This window comes from Myiozetetes cayanensis, unplaced genomic scaffold, assembly GCF_022539395.1.
Source record: "Myiozetetes cayanensis isolate MyiCay16 unplaced genomic scaffold, myiCay2020 scf6-25, whole genome shotgun sequence".
Taxonomy (NCBI): domain Eukaryota; kingdom Metazoa; phylum Chordata; class Aves; order Passeriformes; family Tyrannidae; genus Myiozetetes; species Myiozetetes cayanensis.
The window spans coordinates 39,189,987-39,206,072 of record NW_026087853.1 but is presented as its reverse complement, the minus strand read 5'-3'; the positions used below and the strand labels follow the sequence as shown (position 1 = coordinate 39,206,072).

Genomic DNA, 16,086 nt, shown 5'->3' with positions numbered 1-16,086 from the left:
AGGTGAATCAATAGTGGAAATAAATTCCAACCCAATGATGGCTTGCATATGAAATTTATGAACTGAAAAGCATAATCTGAAAGTCTTCAACGGAGGAGAGTTTGAGCTTTCATTAAACCTTGTTACAAGTTCAGGATGGCCAATCACAGCTACAATATTGGTGTGAGTTTCTTTGCCCATGTAGATCTGTGATCATTGAAGAGCTCTGGAAGTCAAATCTCAGATAACTCCAAGTTTAATTTTGGTACTTGCAGAAAACACAAAACATAAGTCATACACAAGTGATGCAGGAATTAGGGTCTAAAATCTGTTTTGTTTGCAGCTATTCTCCACAGACTTTTCTGTCTGCATCACAGTCATTACCTGATTGTAGGGTGGAGAGAGAGAATACTTTTCTCAAAGCTGCATTGGTAAGATATTTACTGCTCAAACTCTTACTTCTTATAGGTACTTGGACCCTAGTAGCATGCTGTGATGGATTTGTATGTCAATGTTGCCACCATAAATTCAGAATAAAGTATTGTAAGGAAGTGAGAAAGGGAGAAATTAATAGGAAATTAAATGTATGCATGCACTGGTTTGGTTTAGACTAGGTTCATTTAGCATCCTCTGATCACTACAAAATCAAAACAGTTTTTAAATAATGGGGTATATATTCTCATAAAACCCTACCTGGTAGAAGTGAGATAGTGCTCCTCTGTTTATCTGGGGAACCAAGGCACAGCAAGATTAATGCAGAATTTCTTTGGATGTAAAGAGTATGTGTTTCCAGGCAGGCTTCTCAGAATATGAAGCATCTAGAAGGTATTGCATTAGGCCTGGTAAAAATCAGGTGCCCACTTCTGCAATTTTTGCCACTTATAATTCATCAGCTTAAGTGTGGGAGTGAGCAAGTTGAAAGGTATGTATTCATAAATGCAAATGAAAGAGGCATTGTATCTAGATAATTAAGAACTTCAAATAAGCAAATGTTTCACAATGAAAACTCTCGCCAATGCAAGAAAGACAAGCTCAGACTGAGGAGAGAAAAACAGAAGAAAACTCTCCAAAGAGCTACTATCAGTTCTGAGTAGTGCACCATTGTGCAGTAGTACCCAGTGCACCATTAATTGCTCATCCAAAAAACTCTTGTGTACCTTTCAAGAGCAGAGAGGACACACACTAGCCTCTTCTATCTGTGCCCAACCTTAAATATCCTCCAGTAAGACCTCCAAAGAAATGCAGAAGGTCTGCAATTACACCATGCCTGGCATATCTTCCTCTTTGATAAATTTAGGGCTTCATTTCACAGGGCTATCAATTTGGCAACTCTTTATCCAGTGCTAAATTTACTGGAGGTCGAAGGAAGTTGCTAACCGTAATATTTGGATTTATGGACTCTTTCTTACAAGACATGTTGTCTTTGAATATCATTGACTAGGAAATAAGTTAAATGAGAATGTAATCCTGCAGCGTGTCAAACACTGTCCTGTGGTATCAAGGTCTTCCTTTCTTAAAGAGTGCACAGGCTGGAACTGCTCTCAGACAACAGAATGGAGCTTCAGGCTGAACTCATGTCCCTCCCCAGTTTCAACACCCACCCACTCTCCATTATATATTTGATCCTTTCATTCCTTGCAGTTTTATGCCTAACCACCACTTTCCAATCCTTATGACACTTTAAAGCTGAATCTTGAACCAGCAACTGCCTCAGATCCTCTCTTATACTTGCTGCAGTTTACCATCAGAGTGACTGGGAGAGCATGGATCCTCTCCAGTGATTAACACAGTGATTCAGCAAAGTTTTGGCAGCTGATTTCTGTATTGACAAGCAGAACTGGGTTGAATAGTACGGGATAAGAAAGCCAGAGATTTCAGATGTTACTGTATCAAATATTTCTGCATCAAATTGAGACTTTTTAGAAGTTTTTGAATAAAAATCTCCAGCAAAGTAAGAGCTGAAGTCAAATATTTTGTTTGAACTTTAACTGCTTCAATTTTAAAACAATCACTCTAAAAAAGAGAGAATTCTTCATTCTCAAAAATGTCAAAACAAAGTGTTTTTAGATTACTTTGAAATGCTTTCAAGATGCAAAATTTAAAAATATTGAAATGCATCCTTCCTCACAAAACAAACTAATATACAAACAACCCCCCTCTGGAAATCAGTGCATTTCCATGAAGCATTTTATGGAAGCACTTTCTGAGCACCATTATCAAACTTTATCTGCCCTCATTTTCTCCTGTGATGCTAGTCTTGGACCAGAATAATTGCATAGGTTCAGTTATGCCTAGTTAATTCCATTCTGCAACAAAGTCTGTGGATGAAGCGTGTTAGCTGCATTGATGTACCAGATGAGAGGCCAAGCAAATCTACTTGTGCTTGTGTGCTAGTACAGCACAAGTAGCATAGCTGCGTTAATCTGGGCTGTGCTCTGACTGCTGAGCTCAGGACACGGGGGCTGAGTAGAGCGCCAAGCTAACAGAGGTCGGTTGCTTCTGATATGCCAGCTGGGTTATTTAAAACCAGGTGATGTGCAGATACCGAATACTCTGGTTTTTCAGTGTCAATAAATTCTTTCATTGTGTAGTGCAGCACAGCTGAATCACAGCTTTGTATGGTCACTGGTAGGAGGAAAATCTGAACTGAAACAAAGCACAGCTCTGGCTTCCTGTGTTTCAACAGGTATTCTGTTTAGCACACTTTGAATTTCTTGACAAATGCCAGACAGAACAGACAATTCTATTTCCCTGTTTTGCCAAGTATTATGTATGCTCACAGTACAGTAATGACCATCCTCAACAGAGACAACCCTAATTTTAAATAAAGACCTTCTGTCTCACAGTTTGAGAGACATGCTGAGGAACCACCAACATCAGAGTGGAAGCAGAATAGAACAGAATGATTGTTTCTTAGCAAATAGCAACAGACTAATTCCACACTAGCTACAGAACAAAAGCCATGCAGACATATCTGTCAATGCTGGGTCCGTAGAGGGCTGGAGTACACAGTGAGGACAGGGGCCATTTTCAGTAGGGTTTGCAGTGTCAGAATGAACTGCAGTAGACTGCAGTGAAACACATTTTTGCTGTGAGTTGAATTCTGACCAGACTTCTAAAATGTAGCATTTTTTCCAGTATTTACCCAAGATAGGCTGCAGCTTGCTTTTCAAATTACCTTCTTGTCTGCTGGCAACATCTATTGAGAGCTGAAACAGCTGAAATGGCTAAAGAGGAAGTTTATGAATAAAAATTGTTCACTTGTCCATTGCTCAGTGGATCAGCTGCCTCCTTGCTCATATCTCACCAAATGACCAAAACTGAGGAAGTCAAGGTACTGCAAACACTACTTGGGGTCTGTTTCACAATGAGAGCTGTGCTTGAGCCACAGAAACATTGCTCAAAGCTAGCACTAAAGTCTGTTTCTTTGCCACAAGAGTGCTTCTCTACTCCAATCACCTTAGTTGACTGATGATTGTTGGGCTGTAGGGATTTTTTTGTTGGGGTGGGTTTTTTGTTATACTGTGATGTGTATAGCTTCTGGCTGTGCACAGCGAGGTGTCTGGCACAATCTCTGTGTTCTGGTGCGTGTTTCTCTGTGAGAAGTAAGGGTGAAGAAAGGGAGTAGTGGAAAAAGTAATAACTTTAAAACCATTTGGATTGTGATTAAAAAAAAAAAAGTCATGTTTTGATACATTTTCCTTCTATTCCTTTCTTCCATTTCTCCTGTGTTGTGTCCTCCTGGCAGAGGTACACTGGCATAAACCCAAAGTGGATCAAACTGAGGTTTTCCTACTTTTATGAAAAGTTTGCTTACTTCGAAGAGAGATTTTGTCACAAAGAGGCTGTCTTTGTGACACATGTCCCTTCAGGTCATATGAATACCTGCAGCTCATTGATATCTTGTATTGCTCTCACATTGAAGTGAATTTATTTTTTGTATTAGGCCTGCTATTACAATATTTTGTGCTCAGTGGGATAACCACAGTGTGTTGTACCAGGTGCACAACAACTTGTAGGTCAGGAAGTGTTAGACACTGACACCAGGTTGAAATGACCAAAGACTGGGTAATTATCCCAGAAATGTATGTCTCTCTCTGTTACCACAGCTCAATTTGGACCAAGATATGTACCCAAGTAGTTCATGGAGGGAATGGAATAAAGGTGAGTAGGGATGAAAACTCAGAAAATTACTTATTTTCCTTTTTTGTTTCCTGCTCTTTGTTTGTTTCCGAGGCTTTATTCTGGATTACAGGCCTGTGCAGGAGGAAAACACAGATCCCCATACATATGTTTATGTAAAAAATATGATTTAATTTTACAGCTTCCTTGAGTCACTTTAACCCATGGCTCAGAGAGAGCCAAAGTGATGTCTTATTGCTATGACTTGGCAATTTTCTCATGGCTTTATATACTGATGCTGCATCCTGTTTAGATCAGATACCCTTGTCCTTAGGCTCAAGCCCTGGGAACAGTGATGATGGAAATGCCAGTACTGCCTCAATATGTCACTTCACATTGGTCTCCTGAGACAAGAAGGCCACTTGTTTCCAGAAAGGCACAATAATTTTTGTCAGCTCGTTAAGCTGGCATACTGCTGATTCAGATGCTGCTTTCTAACAGAGCACTTTGTCCCAGCTCTGTAATGGCCTGTCCCTTGTATTGCCCAGGGGATTACTGGGATAAGTTCCTGGAGGAAAGGTCAAAGAACTCAGGAAAGATTGTTATTGTCAATCCGAATTAAAACTGATGCTGGAAATACAAGATTTGAATAATGTTTTGAATAACTGGAAGGGAAAAAGAATTTTTCCTGGTGAGTATGTGTAAGTGTTAAGCTCAGCACAGAATGCAGTTGCTGCATGTATAAAGTCCCTAAGAAGGAAGGAAGATTAAGAATGGAATTTTGTCACAGATTCATGAATTCATTTTCAAGACTAAAAGAGGAAATCTTTATCAAAAATACCGCAAGGAGAAAATGCTAAGTGACCAGTATGAGAGCTTAGGCCAAATATTTTTGCAAAAGACAACAGGTAATACAAGAGCTGATTCAAGGAGATCAAGCAGAACAAGTTTTTGAAGGATTTGTCTAAGGTTTTGGATAATGGCTAATATTAAGTAGTTTCTGACAAGCATTTAGAACAGATATTTGGGAAGGTGGATCCTGGAGTGTACTCTTTTATGGAACTAAGAAGGACTGAGTGCAGTGTTTGTTTGCACTTAGTATCTACTGGGTTCATTTAATCTGGTGACTTTTCAGAAGCCTGAATGGCTGAGACTAGGGCAGTGTCAGAGGGGAGAGAGCAAGTTCATTCCTCATGAGTCAGAACAACAGCTAAGAAATCTGGACAAGGCTGCTCAATTTGTCAGAGAGGTCATAATGTTGGGGGGGCTGGAGGGAGGAAGGGGAAGGTTTGCTTTACAACAACATTCCTTTTGATCTCTGATATTAAATTAACTAATTTGTGCACATGAAAACTGCAGTACCAGTTTAATACAGTTGCAATTTTTATGACCTCTCTCCCATGCATGCTTCACGTGCCTCTTTACCTGTTTTTCCTTTTTGCTTCAAATTGTTACAGATATGGCTAGATAAGCTGAAAATACTCTCGCCATTCAGTCTTTTTATTAATTGGCAAATGGAAAACCTTTCCATTTTCTGAGTACTATATTTTGCTGAATGTTTTCTTTAGTTTAAACATGCATGTAAAACCATATTTTCAATTGCCTAGGATATAATTATTGAATTATTGATATTATAATTATTGAATTACACTTCTACAAAAAGCTGAGGGGGTTGAATAACATTTGTTTGTGGGTTTATACATCTTTTCCTTTGGAACCAATTAGGAAAACAGGCTGTTCTGTGGAACTTAAAATTCTATTGCAGAATCTTGCAAAAATGTAGTTGAAACTGAATAAACAGTTTATGCAAAGAGATAGACCTCTTGCTCAAATTTGCAAAACAATTCCTGAATAATTTTAGTTTTGAGATTTGTGGTGCCATCTCTGAGCCTTCTGTGCCAACAACTCTTAAATTGATTTCACTTACTTACACCTACAAAATGACAAGCCTTACTCTTCTTACTTACCAGAAAATCCATTAGCAAATGTGAGCTTGATAAAATTTCCCAACTTCTTGACAGTGGTACACATAAAATTTGGGATTTCTAAGTTAATATATCCCAAAAGTCACTTATTTGAGATTCTGTGGTTATTTTTTCTAAAAACACACATCAAAGTTGGTGGTAGTCATCTCCTTCTGTCTTGAAATATTGTTATAGTTTACATTTATCATATGAAAGTTTGGACACAGACTTAAACTGGATTTTTTTCCTTTGTCTTCATGACCAGGAAGAATTGCTTTCAGTAGACCTTGATTGCCACAGCAGTATCATTAATTCTTCTTTGGATTATTTCTGACAGCCAGGTTGGATACTGAAAGGGCTTCCAAGTGCAGTAAGTTTTCTTAGAGTGAGTGCAACTGGATCCACGTGACATACAATGCTGCTTAAACCTCTTTTTGATTCCTACCACAGTCTCTTTCTCTCCCCATGTCTCAACATAAGAATCAGCTCAGATGTTCCCCATGCATTTTACATCTCTTATGCAGTGTTTAGTTTAGATGCTGTTTTATACAGTAGCTTCTGACTTGACAAAGTGAAGATGACATAGTGAACTTTCAGTACGAGTTAAATCAATGATCAGGGTGTCTACTAATATACTATCTAGGTATTTGCATTACTTAGATGCATAAGTAGTTACTTTTAATAGGTACATTTTCAGCACTTTGTTGCTGAATGATTCAAATTCATATCTCTTCTGTTCTTCATCTCTGTTCTTTATTTTTTAATAGTGTATGTCTAAACGAACCCTTGAGTAGCTTTCAATTGCTGTAGCAGTTTATGGAGTCCTTCTAATAAATTTGGAGTAGCTTTTAGTCTTTGAATTCAGGTATTAAGTTGCCTTAATGAGCAAATTCTAAAAATGGATGTATACCTGTTAAATACTGACTACCCTCAGCAAACTGGTAAGGGAGGCCACTCTAGTCCTAGCACTACCTTCCACCAAAAGAAGTCAGTGTTGTCACCAGCAAGTCTTGTAGGAGGGAATATGTCACTCTTGACAAAGGCTGTTGGAGGTGGTGCTACTGCATGCCTAATATCATAATTCAAAAAATACCTACAGGAAGGTGTTGTGTGCCCTACAGCAGAAGTATATATTAAGATGGGTTTCTCCCTGATAATTGCAGTGACTGGAGAAGCCAGGAGGAGGTTACAAATGAAGTGGGGTTTATGATAGGTCCTCTGGTTCTTGCCACTGTTCTGGTGTGTGTGGACAGAGAGAGAGAGAGATATTTTTTTCTTTCTCCCTTCTATTTTTATTTGAGATGATTGTTTTATATACTTTGCTTATAGACAAAACCATTTTCATATATGTTTTAAACTCTATTTATTTCATGCTGTGAGCTAATTGTCTGATGATCCCACATAATACATATAACACATTTATCTGTCTATAAATCAGTGTACATTAGCATGTTCTAAAGGTTGAGCAGGATTTTACTGTGACAGAATAATCTGCTCTTTACTCCGCAGAACTGCAATTACAGGTTCAAGTTTAGATTAACACAGTCTAATAGATGTAGTCCTGTAGAAGACTACAAAGGCCCTTCACTCAGGGCCATTATCTAAACGTCTCTCTAGCTGAGGTTGAAGTATTTAGTAGTGAGATTAAAACCATTCATAAAATCTTGTAACAGGAAAGAATTCATGTTCAGATAATGGATATAAAACAAATTTTCCATGTTATAATGGACAACATGATGCAGATAAGCAGCATTACTCTGTTGAAAGGTAGTAAGCATCTGACAAAATTTCTATTCTGTTTCATTTTGAGAAGTCATCTCTTTAATGGAGATGATTACTGGAGGTCTACCAGTGGCAGACAATACGTGCCACTGTGCACAGGCCAGTGCAGCTCAGTACCGCCATGTATGGATTCGCTCAAGTGGTTGCGTATCAGCAGCCTGTTTGTAGCCACAAAATTGGACTACAGATCCAGATCACAGCCCAAATCAATGTGTCTGGGCAGGGCCCTCTATCTAAAACTGTATTTGAATATGGCTGAGAATTCCAGAAGAAGGCTGGAATTATTATTAGCAAGAACATATGCCACTAACACTGATAGTGAGTATAAAATGGACTTTCTAAATCATGCGTACCTATATAAAATAAAATATGCTCATGTCCCACTGCTACGTTCCCCATTTTTCTACTGTGAAATCAGAGAGATTAATACATTTAATTAAGACACCAGAAAAAAGAATAGTGGACTTTGCTAGTGCAAATTAGTTTGAAATCACAGAACTTCCATTATTATATTTGCTTGTTAGGATAGACAGATTGACTTAATAATTTCCTTGAGACATAGAACTGACATTGCTTTTAAGAGAGTAGTGTGGCACGGAGTGTGTATTAGCTGCATATCCAAGAGGTAACAAAAATGTTCTGTTCCAGTGGGCAGAAAGGATCTTATTAAAGTGGGTGTGTTTGTGGAGGCTGAGGAAAAATATGTATCATATACGAGCACAATATATGAATTTCTTTCTCCATGGGCTAAACAAGGTCTAGTCATTTAGAATTCTTCGGGATTGTTCATAAATTTGGGAAGCTACCACTATTTTTGTGAGACATTGTTCCTCACATGCCCTCAGCTTTCAGATGAAAAGATACAGTTTGAATTCAAATAAATTGTATGTGTCTTGCTGACTTTAAGCCTCGTTCTCAACACAGTGCTAGGGAGTGGAGGAATTAAAGTGAGTTTTTTTCTTTTTTTTCTACAGACTGACATTGTTCAAATGTTGGTGGAATTTTGCAATCCTCCTGAGACTGTAAAAGAAGCAAACAAAACTTTGGGTTTATCCTCCATTTCCATTCTAAGATTAAATTGGATTTTAAATGCACTGAGACATCCAATATCTTATGGGTTCTCAACTGACCCCTGTAGCAATGCAGCCCTCATGACAGGGGGTGGGGAGATACAATGTGGGTAGCAGTGGAGCCCAGAGAAAAGTACCAAAGTCCATAGTCTCAGATGGGCCAAATGAGCATTTGCTACAGAGGGGTTATTCTGCTTTACACATACTGAGGATTTTATGCCTTAAAAAAAAATTTCTGTAAAACAATTATTCTCCATCATCTGTCAGCTCCCTGACAAAAAAAATCTAACTTCTTCCCATATTCTTTTGCTCCTGAGCTTGCCTCATACATCTGAGTGACAAAAGCAACCAAACTTGAGCCAAACGAAATAGATAAAAATCAAGGTTATGCTCTGCACTGTGGAGGAACAACGTCAGGATATTTATTAATTTATTTAGCTATGGTTTGCATAGGTAAATGCAAATTACAAGAAACACAGGATTTGCACAACTTTATCATTAGAATAATGCAACTTAGTGTCATGCATGTCATTTTACAGTGACTTTGGGAGCTTCAATTTTTTGATGTTAGCCTATTAAGAGCTATGGGTAACCTTTCGGGGTATTGTATAGGAAGGCAGCATACTGATGGGATTCACAAAAGGTAGAAAATTCACCAGGAAACTTTCTAAACATGTTTTCTTGAACCACTCTTTCCAAACCCAGGCATCTAACCTCAAGGTTCAGGGAAATATCCCATCCAACTTCATAGCTTTCATCAAAAAAATTAGAGATGGCCACGTTTAGACTTAACAGAAAACACCTAAAACATACATATTGTTGGTGAGAGACCAAAATTAAATTTTTTTCTCTGATTAACTTCATACAAAGAGATGCATTACTCAGGAGATACTGTGCTGCCCCAAAATATCTTATAGTCACTGGGTAAGTCTGTCTCTAGTTTGATTTCCCAGGATGGAACAAGCCAAGAATATTCCCCTGTAGGACGGCTGTTGCAAGACTTGTTTGGGAGACCCCATTGTTTGTCAGTTCCCGTTTTGATATTTTATGGCAAGTGCAAGAACTTCTACAGGTGTTGAGATCCCACTGAATGTCCTGAAACTTAGTACTTAAGGTACATTGGGAGAAGAACTGGATTCACATCTTTACTTGAGATTGGGAAGGTTTGTATTTGTGTCTCCTGTATGCAGAAGGAAAATGTTCTATTTCAGTCTTAAGTTTAAGGTGGGTTACTTTTATTTTCTATGCATCCTGTCAGCGGACAATGTGCTGTAAGAACGCCAAAATTGCGGAGAGGTGTGACACATTGTGCATTCCTGCCAGGACTGTGGCAGCTAGATGAGAGGTTCTCAATATGTGTCATGCTGTGTGGCCACTAATAAAAAAGAAAGAAAATGAGGGACGTAGGGACATACAGGACCAGTGAAAAAGAAAATTACAGTGGTACCTAACATAACAGCTTTCCCATTTACGGTCGTAGTTCTGTGTACCATTCCTCTGTTCTCTTCTTTTTCTAAGCGTATAAAAGGGCATCTTTGGGTTGAATTTTAAATTACAAGACCCCTTCTCTACTGTAAACTCTTGCTAGCATGGTCAGATGAAAATTGGCAATATGATTTGCAACTGAAAGTCATGTTAGCAGCAAAACCCTAATACTTCTGCTTCTTTTTTGAAAAATAATAAAGAAAAAAAAGTAGACCACCAGTTTTTATTATTTGTCCTTTACTTGAAATGTGGTAACAGTCCCAGGGCTATAACCAAAGGCTGTGCTGGGAAGGTACTTGATTATCTATGCTGTATTTTCATTTGAGATTTTTGTGGCTATAACAATCTGGCAGAGACTTCGATATTACACTGAGGCTGAGTTAATCTAATTGAACAAAACCAAGTTTATTTCTAAAATATTATCTATGTGACTGTCCAGTATGTAATGCAAAGCTTTGGAAATTCACCTTGGCTCTCTCCTGAGTTTCCCCATATACAAATTATCTCAGTTACTCTGTGTTAAAGTGATCAGCATAAAGGGGCGTACTGTTTCTGGTCAGTTCCAAGACAACTGCTATAATAAATAAAAATAATAATAAAGCTGGAGAATGAAGAAAAGCTCGACATTTTACAAGGGCCCATAGTGATGGGACAAGGGGAAATGGCCTTCAACTGAAAGAGGGTGGGTTTAGATTAGTTATTAGAAATAAATTCTTCACTACAAGAGTGGTGAGACAGCGTAACAGATTGCTCAGAGAAGTTGTAGATGCCCCACTCCTGGAAGTGTTCAAGACCAGGTTGGATGGGGCTCTGAGCAATTTGGGGTAGTGGAAAGTGTTCCTTTCCATGGCAGAGGGGTTGAAACTGGATGATCTTTAAGGTCTCTTCCAACACAAACCATTCTGTGATAATAAAAGAGCAAACAATGATGTCTGGGCTCCTGACTCCAAATCAGAAGTTCATACTACTTTCCTGGTTATATCAGTACTTCAGAGGTGATGGGCATACTTGGCAAGATATGCTTATTGTAAATGGAAAGCAAACACATCCATGATCATTGTACACTTTGGTATTGGTTTCCCAGACAATTTCTCTGGAAGTACTCTTGATGAGAATTGCCATGGCATGGAGCAAATTTACTTAGTTATGCCAAAAGTGTGTATTGTGTGTATAGGAGCAGGAATACAGTTGTGTGTATGCAACCTGATTTGAGATTTCATCTAGTTATGATTCAGTTGTGCCACTTAATTACTGCATTCTTGGATCTTCTATAGTAGATGAGTTTTCTTAACGTAGAGTCTCCAGGTTGCTAGACCAAGAATTCTTTTATAATTGAAAAGCTATTTGGGAATACTCCAATCTGTCTTTGAAGTGAAAACCACAGCACAGCATACTAAGAAAGCAATTTATTCGAAGTCAGAGGGGCAGGTCTCTGTTTCAGATTGTCAGTGTGGTTTCAGTAGATTTGGGTCTTTTTGATTAGGATTAGGGCAGGAGGGGAGTTGGTTGGGATTTTGTTGAATAGACTCCAGGCTGTGAGCTATTTCATCTGAAATACACTTCAAACAGCAGTCGATTTGCAGCATCTAAAGTACATGTTAGCTTCTCATACAGAATCCATACAGTCTAAACATTAAGATACATCAGAAACTTCTATGCCTTGTGATCTGCTCTATTCTGCCTCTTCTGAAAGTCAAGAAAACACTGAAAAACAGTTTACATGCCCTTTGGATATGAATCCACTACTCTCGCCTAAAAACATTATCAAAACTGTAGTTTTGGGAAAGGGACTCTAGCATATAAACATGGTTTATCTTCTTTCTAGCTCTTACACTTCTATACAAGAATCTATAAAATTAAATACTGATATGGAAGTTGAATTGAATGGCTTTCCTTTATTAAACAATGAAGTCCATATAAGTACAATTTAACCTGTACAAATTATTCCTACATTTGTTAGGAGGAAACCCAATCCTTAACTGGGGAAATTCCAAATTTGATTTATAAAATAGACTGTGTCAAATGCATTAGAGCTACAGTATGTCTGAAAAACACTTTAAATAGATACAATTATGTGTATACTTAATGAGAATAAGGACAAACAGAAATTTGGCCAAGCTTGCTTAGTGATTTGTATCGTAACAGGTAATGGTTGGATCTATTTTCCTTGAGCTGTCTAGATATTATAACCTGATCCACTGTTTATTGCAAGTGGCTAGGAATCATAGAGTCATAGAAACATTAAGGTTGGAAAAGGCCTCTAAGGTCATGCAGTCCAACTGTTAAAGTAGAACTGCAAGCAGAAACTGCAAGTTTCCTGACTAAGCCATGTCCCCAGATGCCACATTCACAAGCCTTTTGAACTCTTACAGGAATGGTGAATCGTCCACTTCCCTGGGCAGCCTGTTCCAATGTCTAACCACACTTTCAGTGAAGAAATTGATTCTGACACAATTTAGTTTTGTGGCTTTTAGCCATCTATAAAGTGTTAGGCTGTTCAGGAGCGTTTTGCAGCTGGCAAACTGAAAATATTTGAAGTAGACTGAGTGTCTTCATGTGGCTGAGATGTAGGAGACTTTCCTTTTCTTCTTCACTAACTCCATCAAAAATTGTTCCATGTATAAAATATGTAAATCAGCTGTACTGTTGAAAGACCATGGGACAAAAGAGGTAATATTTGGCACAGCTACAAAACACAGTCCTCGCTGACACCTCAGTTTAGGTGCTGTTCAGGGGCAGGAATGATCTTGCACACTGGGATATGCACCTTGGGGAGGGCTAGGTATGAAGAGAGTACAAATAGCAATTGTCTTGAGAGTGAGACAAAGGTGAAAGGCACTGACTTTCATAGCTCCTGGCCACAGAGGGAGAAAATTGGAAGACTAATTAATACCTTTCTTTGAGAGAAAGGCGAACAGTTCTGTTCCCCAAATTGTGCAGAGGAGTACTTCAGTGATGGAGACACTGGGGAAAAGAGGACATCCCAGAAAGCACAGGTTTTCTGGGGAGTCAAAGGCAGGTGGAGTAGCTGAATGACAAATATCTAATTGGGTTAGACATTCCTTGAAGCCAGGAGGAGAAATGTCTCCTCCTAGGTGGAGGATGACCAGGCCCTAGACACCAAGCAGCTCAATCACCACCAGCACTCATTGTGCCTGTCCAGTGGAAAACAAAAAGTGGTACAGAATTTAATTATCTCCAGAGGGACAGACGAACAGAGATGATGAAGATCTCCGTTGTGGATCTATGTCTTTTAAGTGATACTTAAGTAGTTGTGCCCCTGTGTGAATCTAGTTGATAGTACATTATAGAATTTGAAAATGTTCACATTACAGCCTTGATAGCTCAGCATTTTCCTCATAATTTTCCCTTCTAACTCAACTAGTTTTATATATTAGGGAAGAAGAGAAATAAAGAATGTGTGATGACCATGTTTTTCCCTTAAATTTCCTTTAAAAAACTCTTCTTGTATCCCCTTATTTATAAAAATTGAACAAATGCTTGGTGTAATTTATTTTTATAAGTTATGATAATCATTATGTGATTTTTACATTCAGTATGTCTAGTTTTCTATTTATATAGTGAAAAGAGAGATTAAGTATTGTCACTAGAACTTCCAGCTGGGCTCTGGAATTACAGCTGTCCAGCTGGCTCTGACTCATTTTGACAAATAAAAATACTAAAATCTGAAGTCTAATAAGCTATGTTCCTGCTGCATGTAAGACAGAAGGGGCTGCCCATCTTGGGTTTTTTTTGTACCTGTAACCTGCAGCCTCTCTGCAGACAAAGTTTCCTAGTTGGCAGGAATAAAGTTAATCTGAATAGATAAAGGGCTGCAGTCATGTAAATTTGGAGAGACTTTCTAGAGTAATCCTGGGTCTGCATGTTCTGCAATTCCAAGAATTCTAAATTCAACTAGAAAAATAATTAGATAATTCAATACCTGGAAAGACGCAAGATGTACAGGTTTAAAAGATATATACCTGTACATACTCAGTTGCAGGATACTTCTGATGAATAAATTGTTACAATAATGATTTATATTAAGTCATATTTGTCAGAGTAGTTTTTTCAAACAGCAACTGAACACCATAAATTTATCATCTTTTTAATGAAAAAAATTGGAATTAACTACAAGTTTTTGTTTAGTGAAAAGTTTTATGATTTCTACATAAGATATTTTCTTACGTTTTCAAACAAAAGAAGGTATTTTAGGTTTCCTATAAAATGAAATTCATATAGGAAAGTTTTGAGGTCTTAGGCAAACTAAATTATTTTTTTGTTCCAGTGTTTAACCACCATCATGGCTTAAAAAGTGTTTTCCTGTTTTTCAGTTTGTTCCCACTGGGCATCACTGAGAAGAGTCGGGGTCCATCATCTTTACACCCTCCCCTCAGGTATACATTAAGAAGATCTTTCCTGAGCCTAATCTTCTCTAGAATAATCAGTACCAGTTCTCTCAGCCTCTCCTTGTCTGAAAGATTTGCAGTACCTTTTTCATCCTGCTGGACTCTTTCCGAGAAGTCAGTGTCTTTTTTGTTGTGGGGCACCCACTACTGGAGACATCACTCCAGCAGGGGACTCACCAGTGCTAAGCAGAGACGGAGGATCCCACCTCCCTGAATATAGACTGAATATTTTAACGATATAAATGGCTGGTCAAAGCTAAATTGTGCAAGGGCTAATGACAGAAACCCACACAGTTGTGATGAATGTCTTATAGAGGATGCCCTTCCTCTCAAACAATAGATCTATCCAATTGACTGATGAAAAAGACAGTTTCAACCTCTCTGCTTGAACTGCTGGTATATGCAGATTACTCTGAGATTTGGCTCCAGCCCCCACCTTGTCAAGGGCAATTAAACGTAATCAGACTTAAGGTAATGATTCTGTTAGTACTGTTAAAATACCTTTTACAAAGTCAGTGCTTCTTGGACATCAAAAACCATAAACACAACAACAACAAAGGGCACAAAAACCCCGCCATCAAACAAACAAACAAAAAAATATCACCAACCTCCCAGTCAAAAAATCTGAATGCACAGCCAAATTGGGACTTTGATTGATATCAGTGCATGCAGAGGCAACAACCCAATATCAAATGTTCACTTAAACAGACTGAGCCACCAATTACCACACAGAGCTCAAATACCAAGCTTAACATCAGATTTGGGCCCATACACTTTTAAAGGAGTTTAAGCCAGGTATTTTCCTTATTCTTTCGAATTTCAGAACAGAGATTAAATCAGTTTGCTTTTTTTTGCTCTAGAATTAAACTTGTCCTCTAGAATTAAATTTGTCCTCCTGCCTGCCCATCTATAGTTCCTCTCTTTTCCCTAGAAGCCAAAATTTGCCTTGAGCCAAACTAACTCTCAGCTACTTTTTTAGATGCAAATGGCCTAGAATACAAATGGATCCATTGCTAAACATTTCTTCAAGATTGTTCTGAAGATGTCCGTAAGTATAGAATCAAAATCCAGTCTGAATGTTATTTTCTTCCAGTTGACAAGGTCCTGTCAGTCATCAACTACCAAGAATATTTTTGAAACAGTGGATCTTGGGCCCGATTCAGATCAATTCTTGTCAGCTTTCTAATTTTTAGATTTTGACAAAGTTACAAGATACAACTAGAGCAAATGCTCTGAAGGCAGGGTGTATACAATAGTGGCTTTCCAGAACATATC

General features: G+C 38.2%; 1 long non-coding RNA gene across 1 annotated transcript in view; it reads left to right on the top strand.

Moving 5' to 3' along the window:
• LOC126650976 (uncharacterized) overlaps window positions 1-15,859 on the top strand; it is a 138,517-nt gene extending 122,658 nt beyond the window's left edge. The window contains exons 2-3 of the long non-coding RNA XR_007631535.1: window positions 14,737-14,799; window positions 15,791-15,859. This is a non-coding gene — a long non-coding RNA (uncharacterized LOC126650976). The remainder of the gene's footprint in view (window positions 1-14,736; window positions 14,800-15,790) is intronic.
• The last annotated feature ends 227 nt before the right edge of the window (window positions 15,860-16,086 follow it).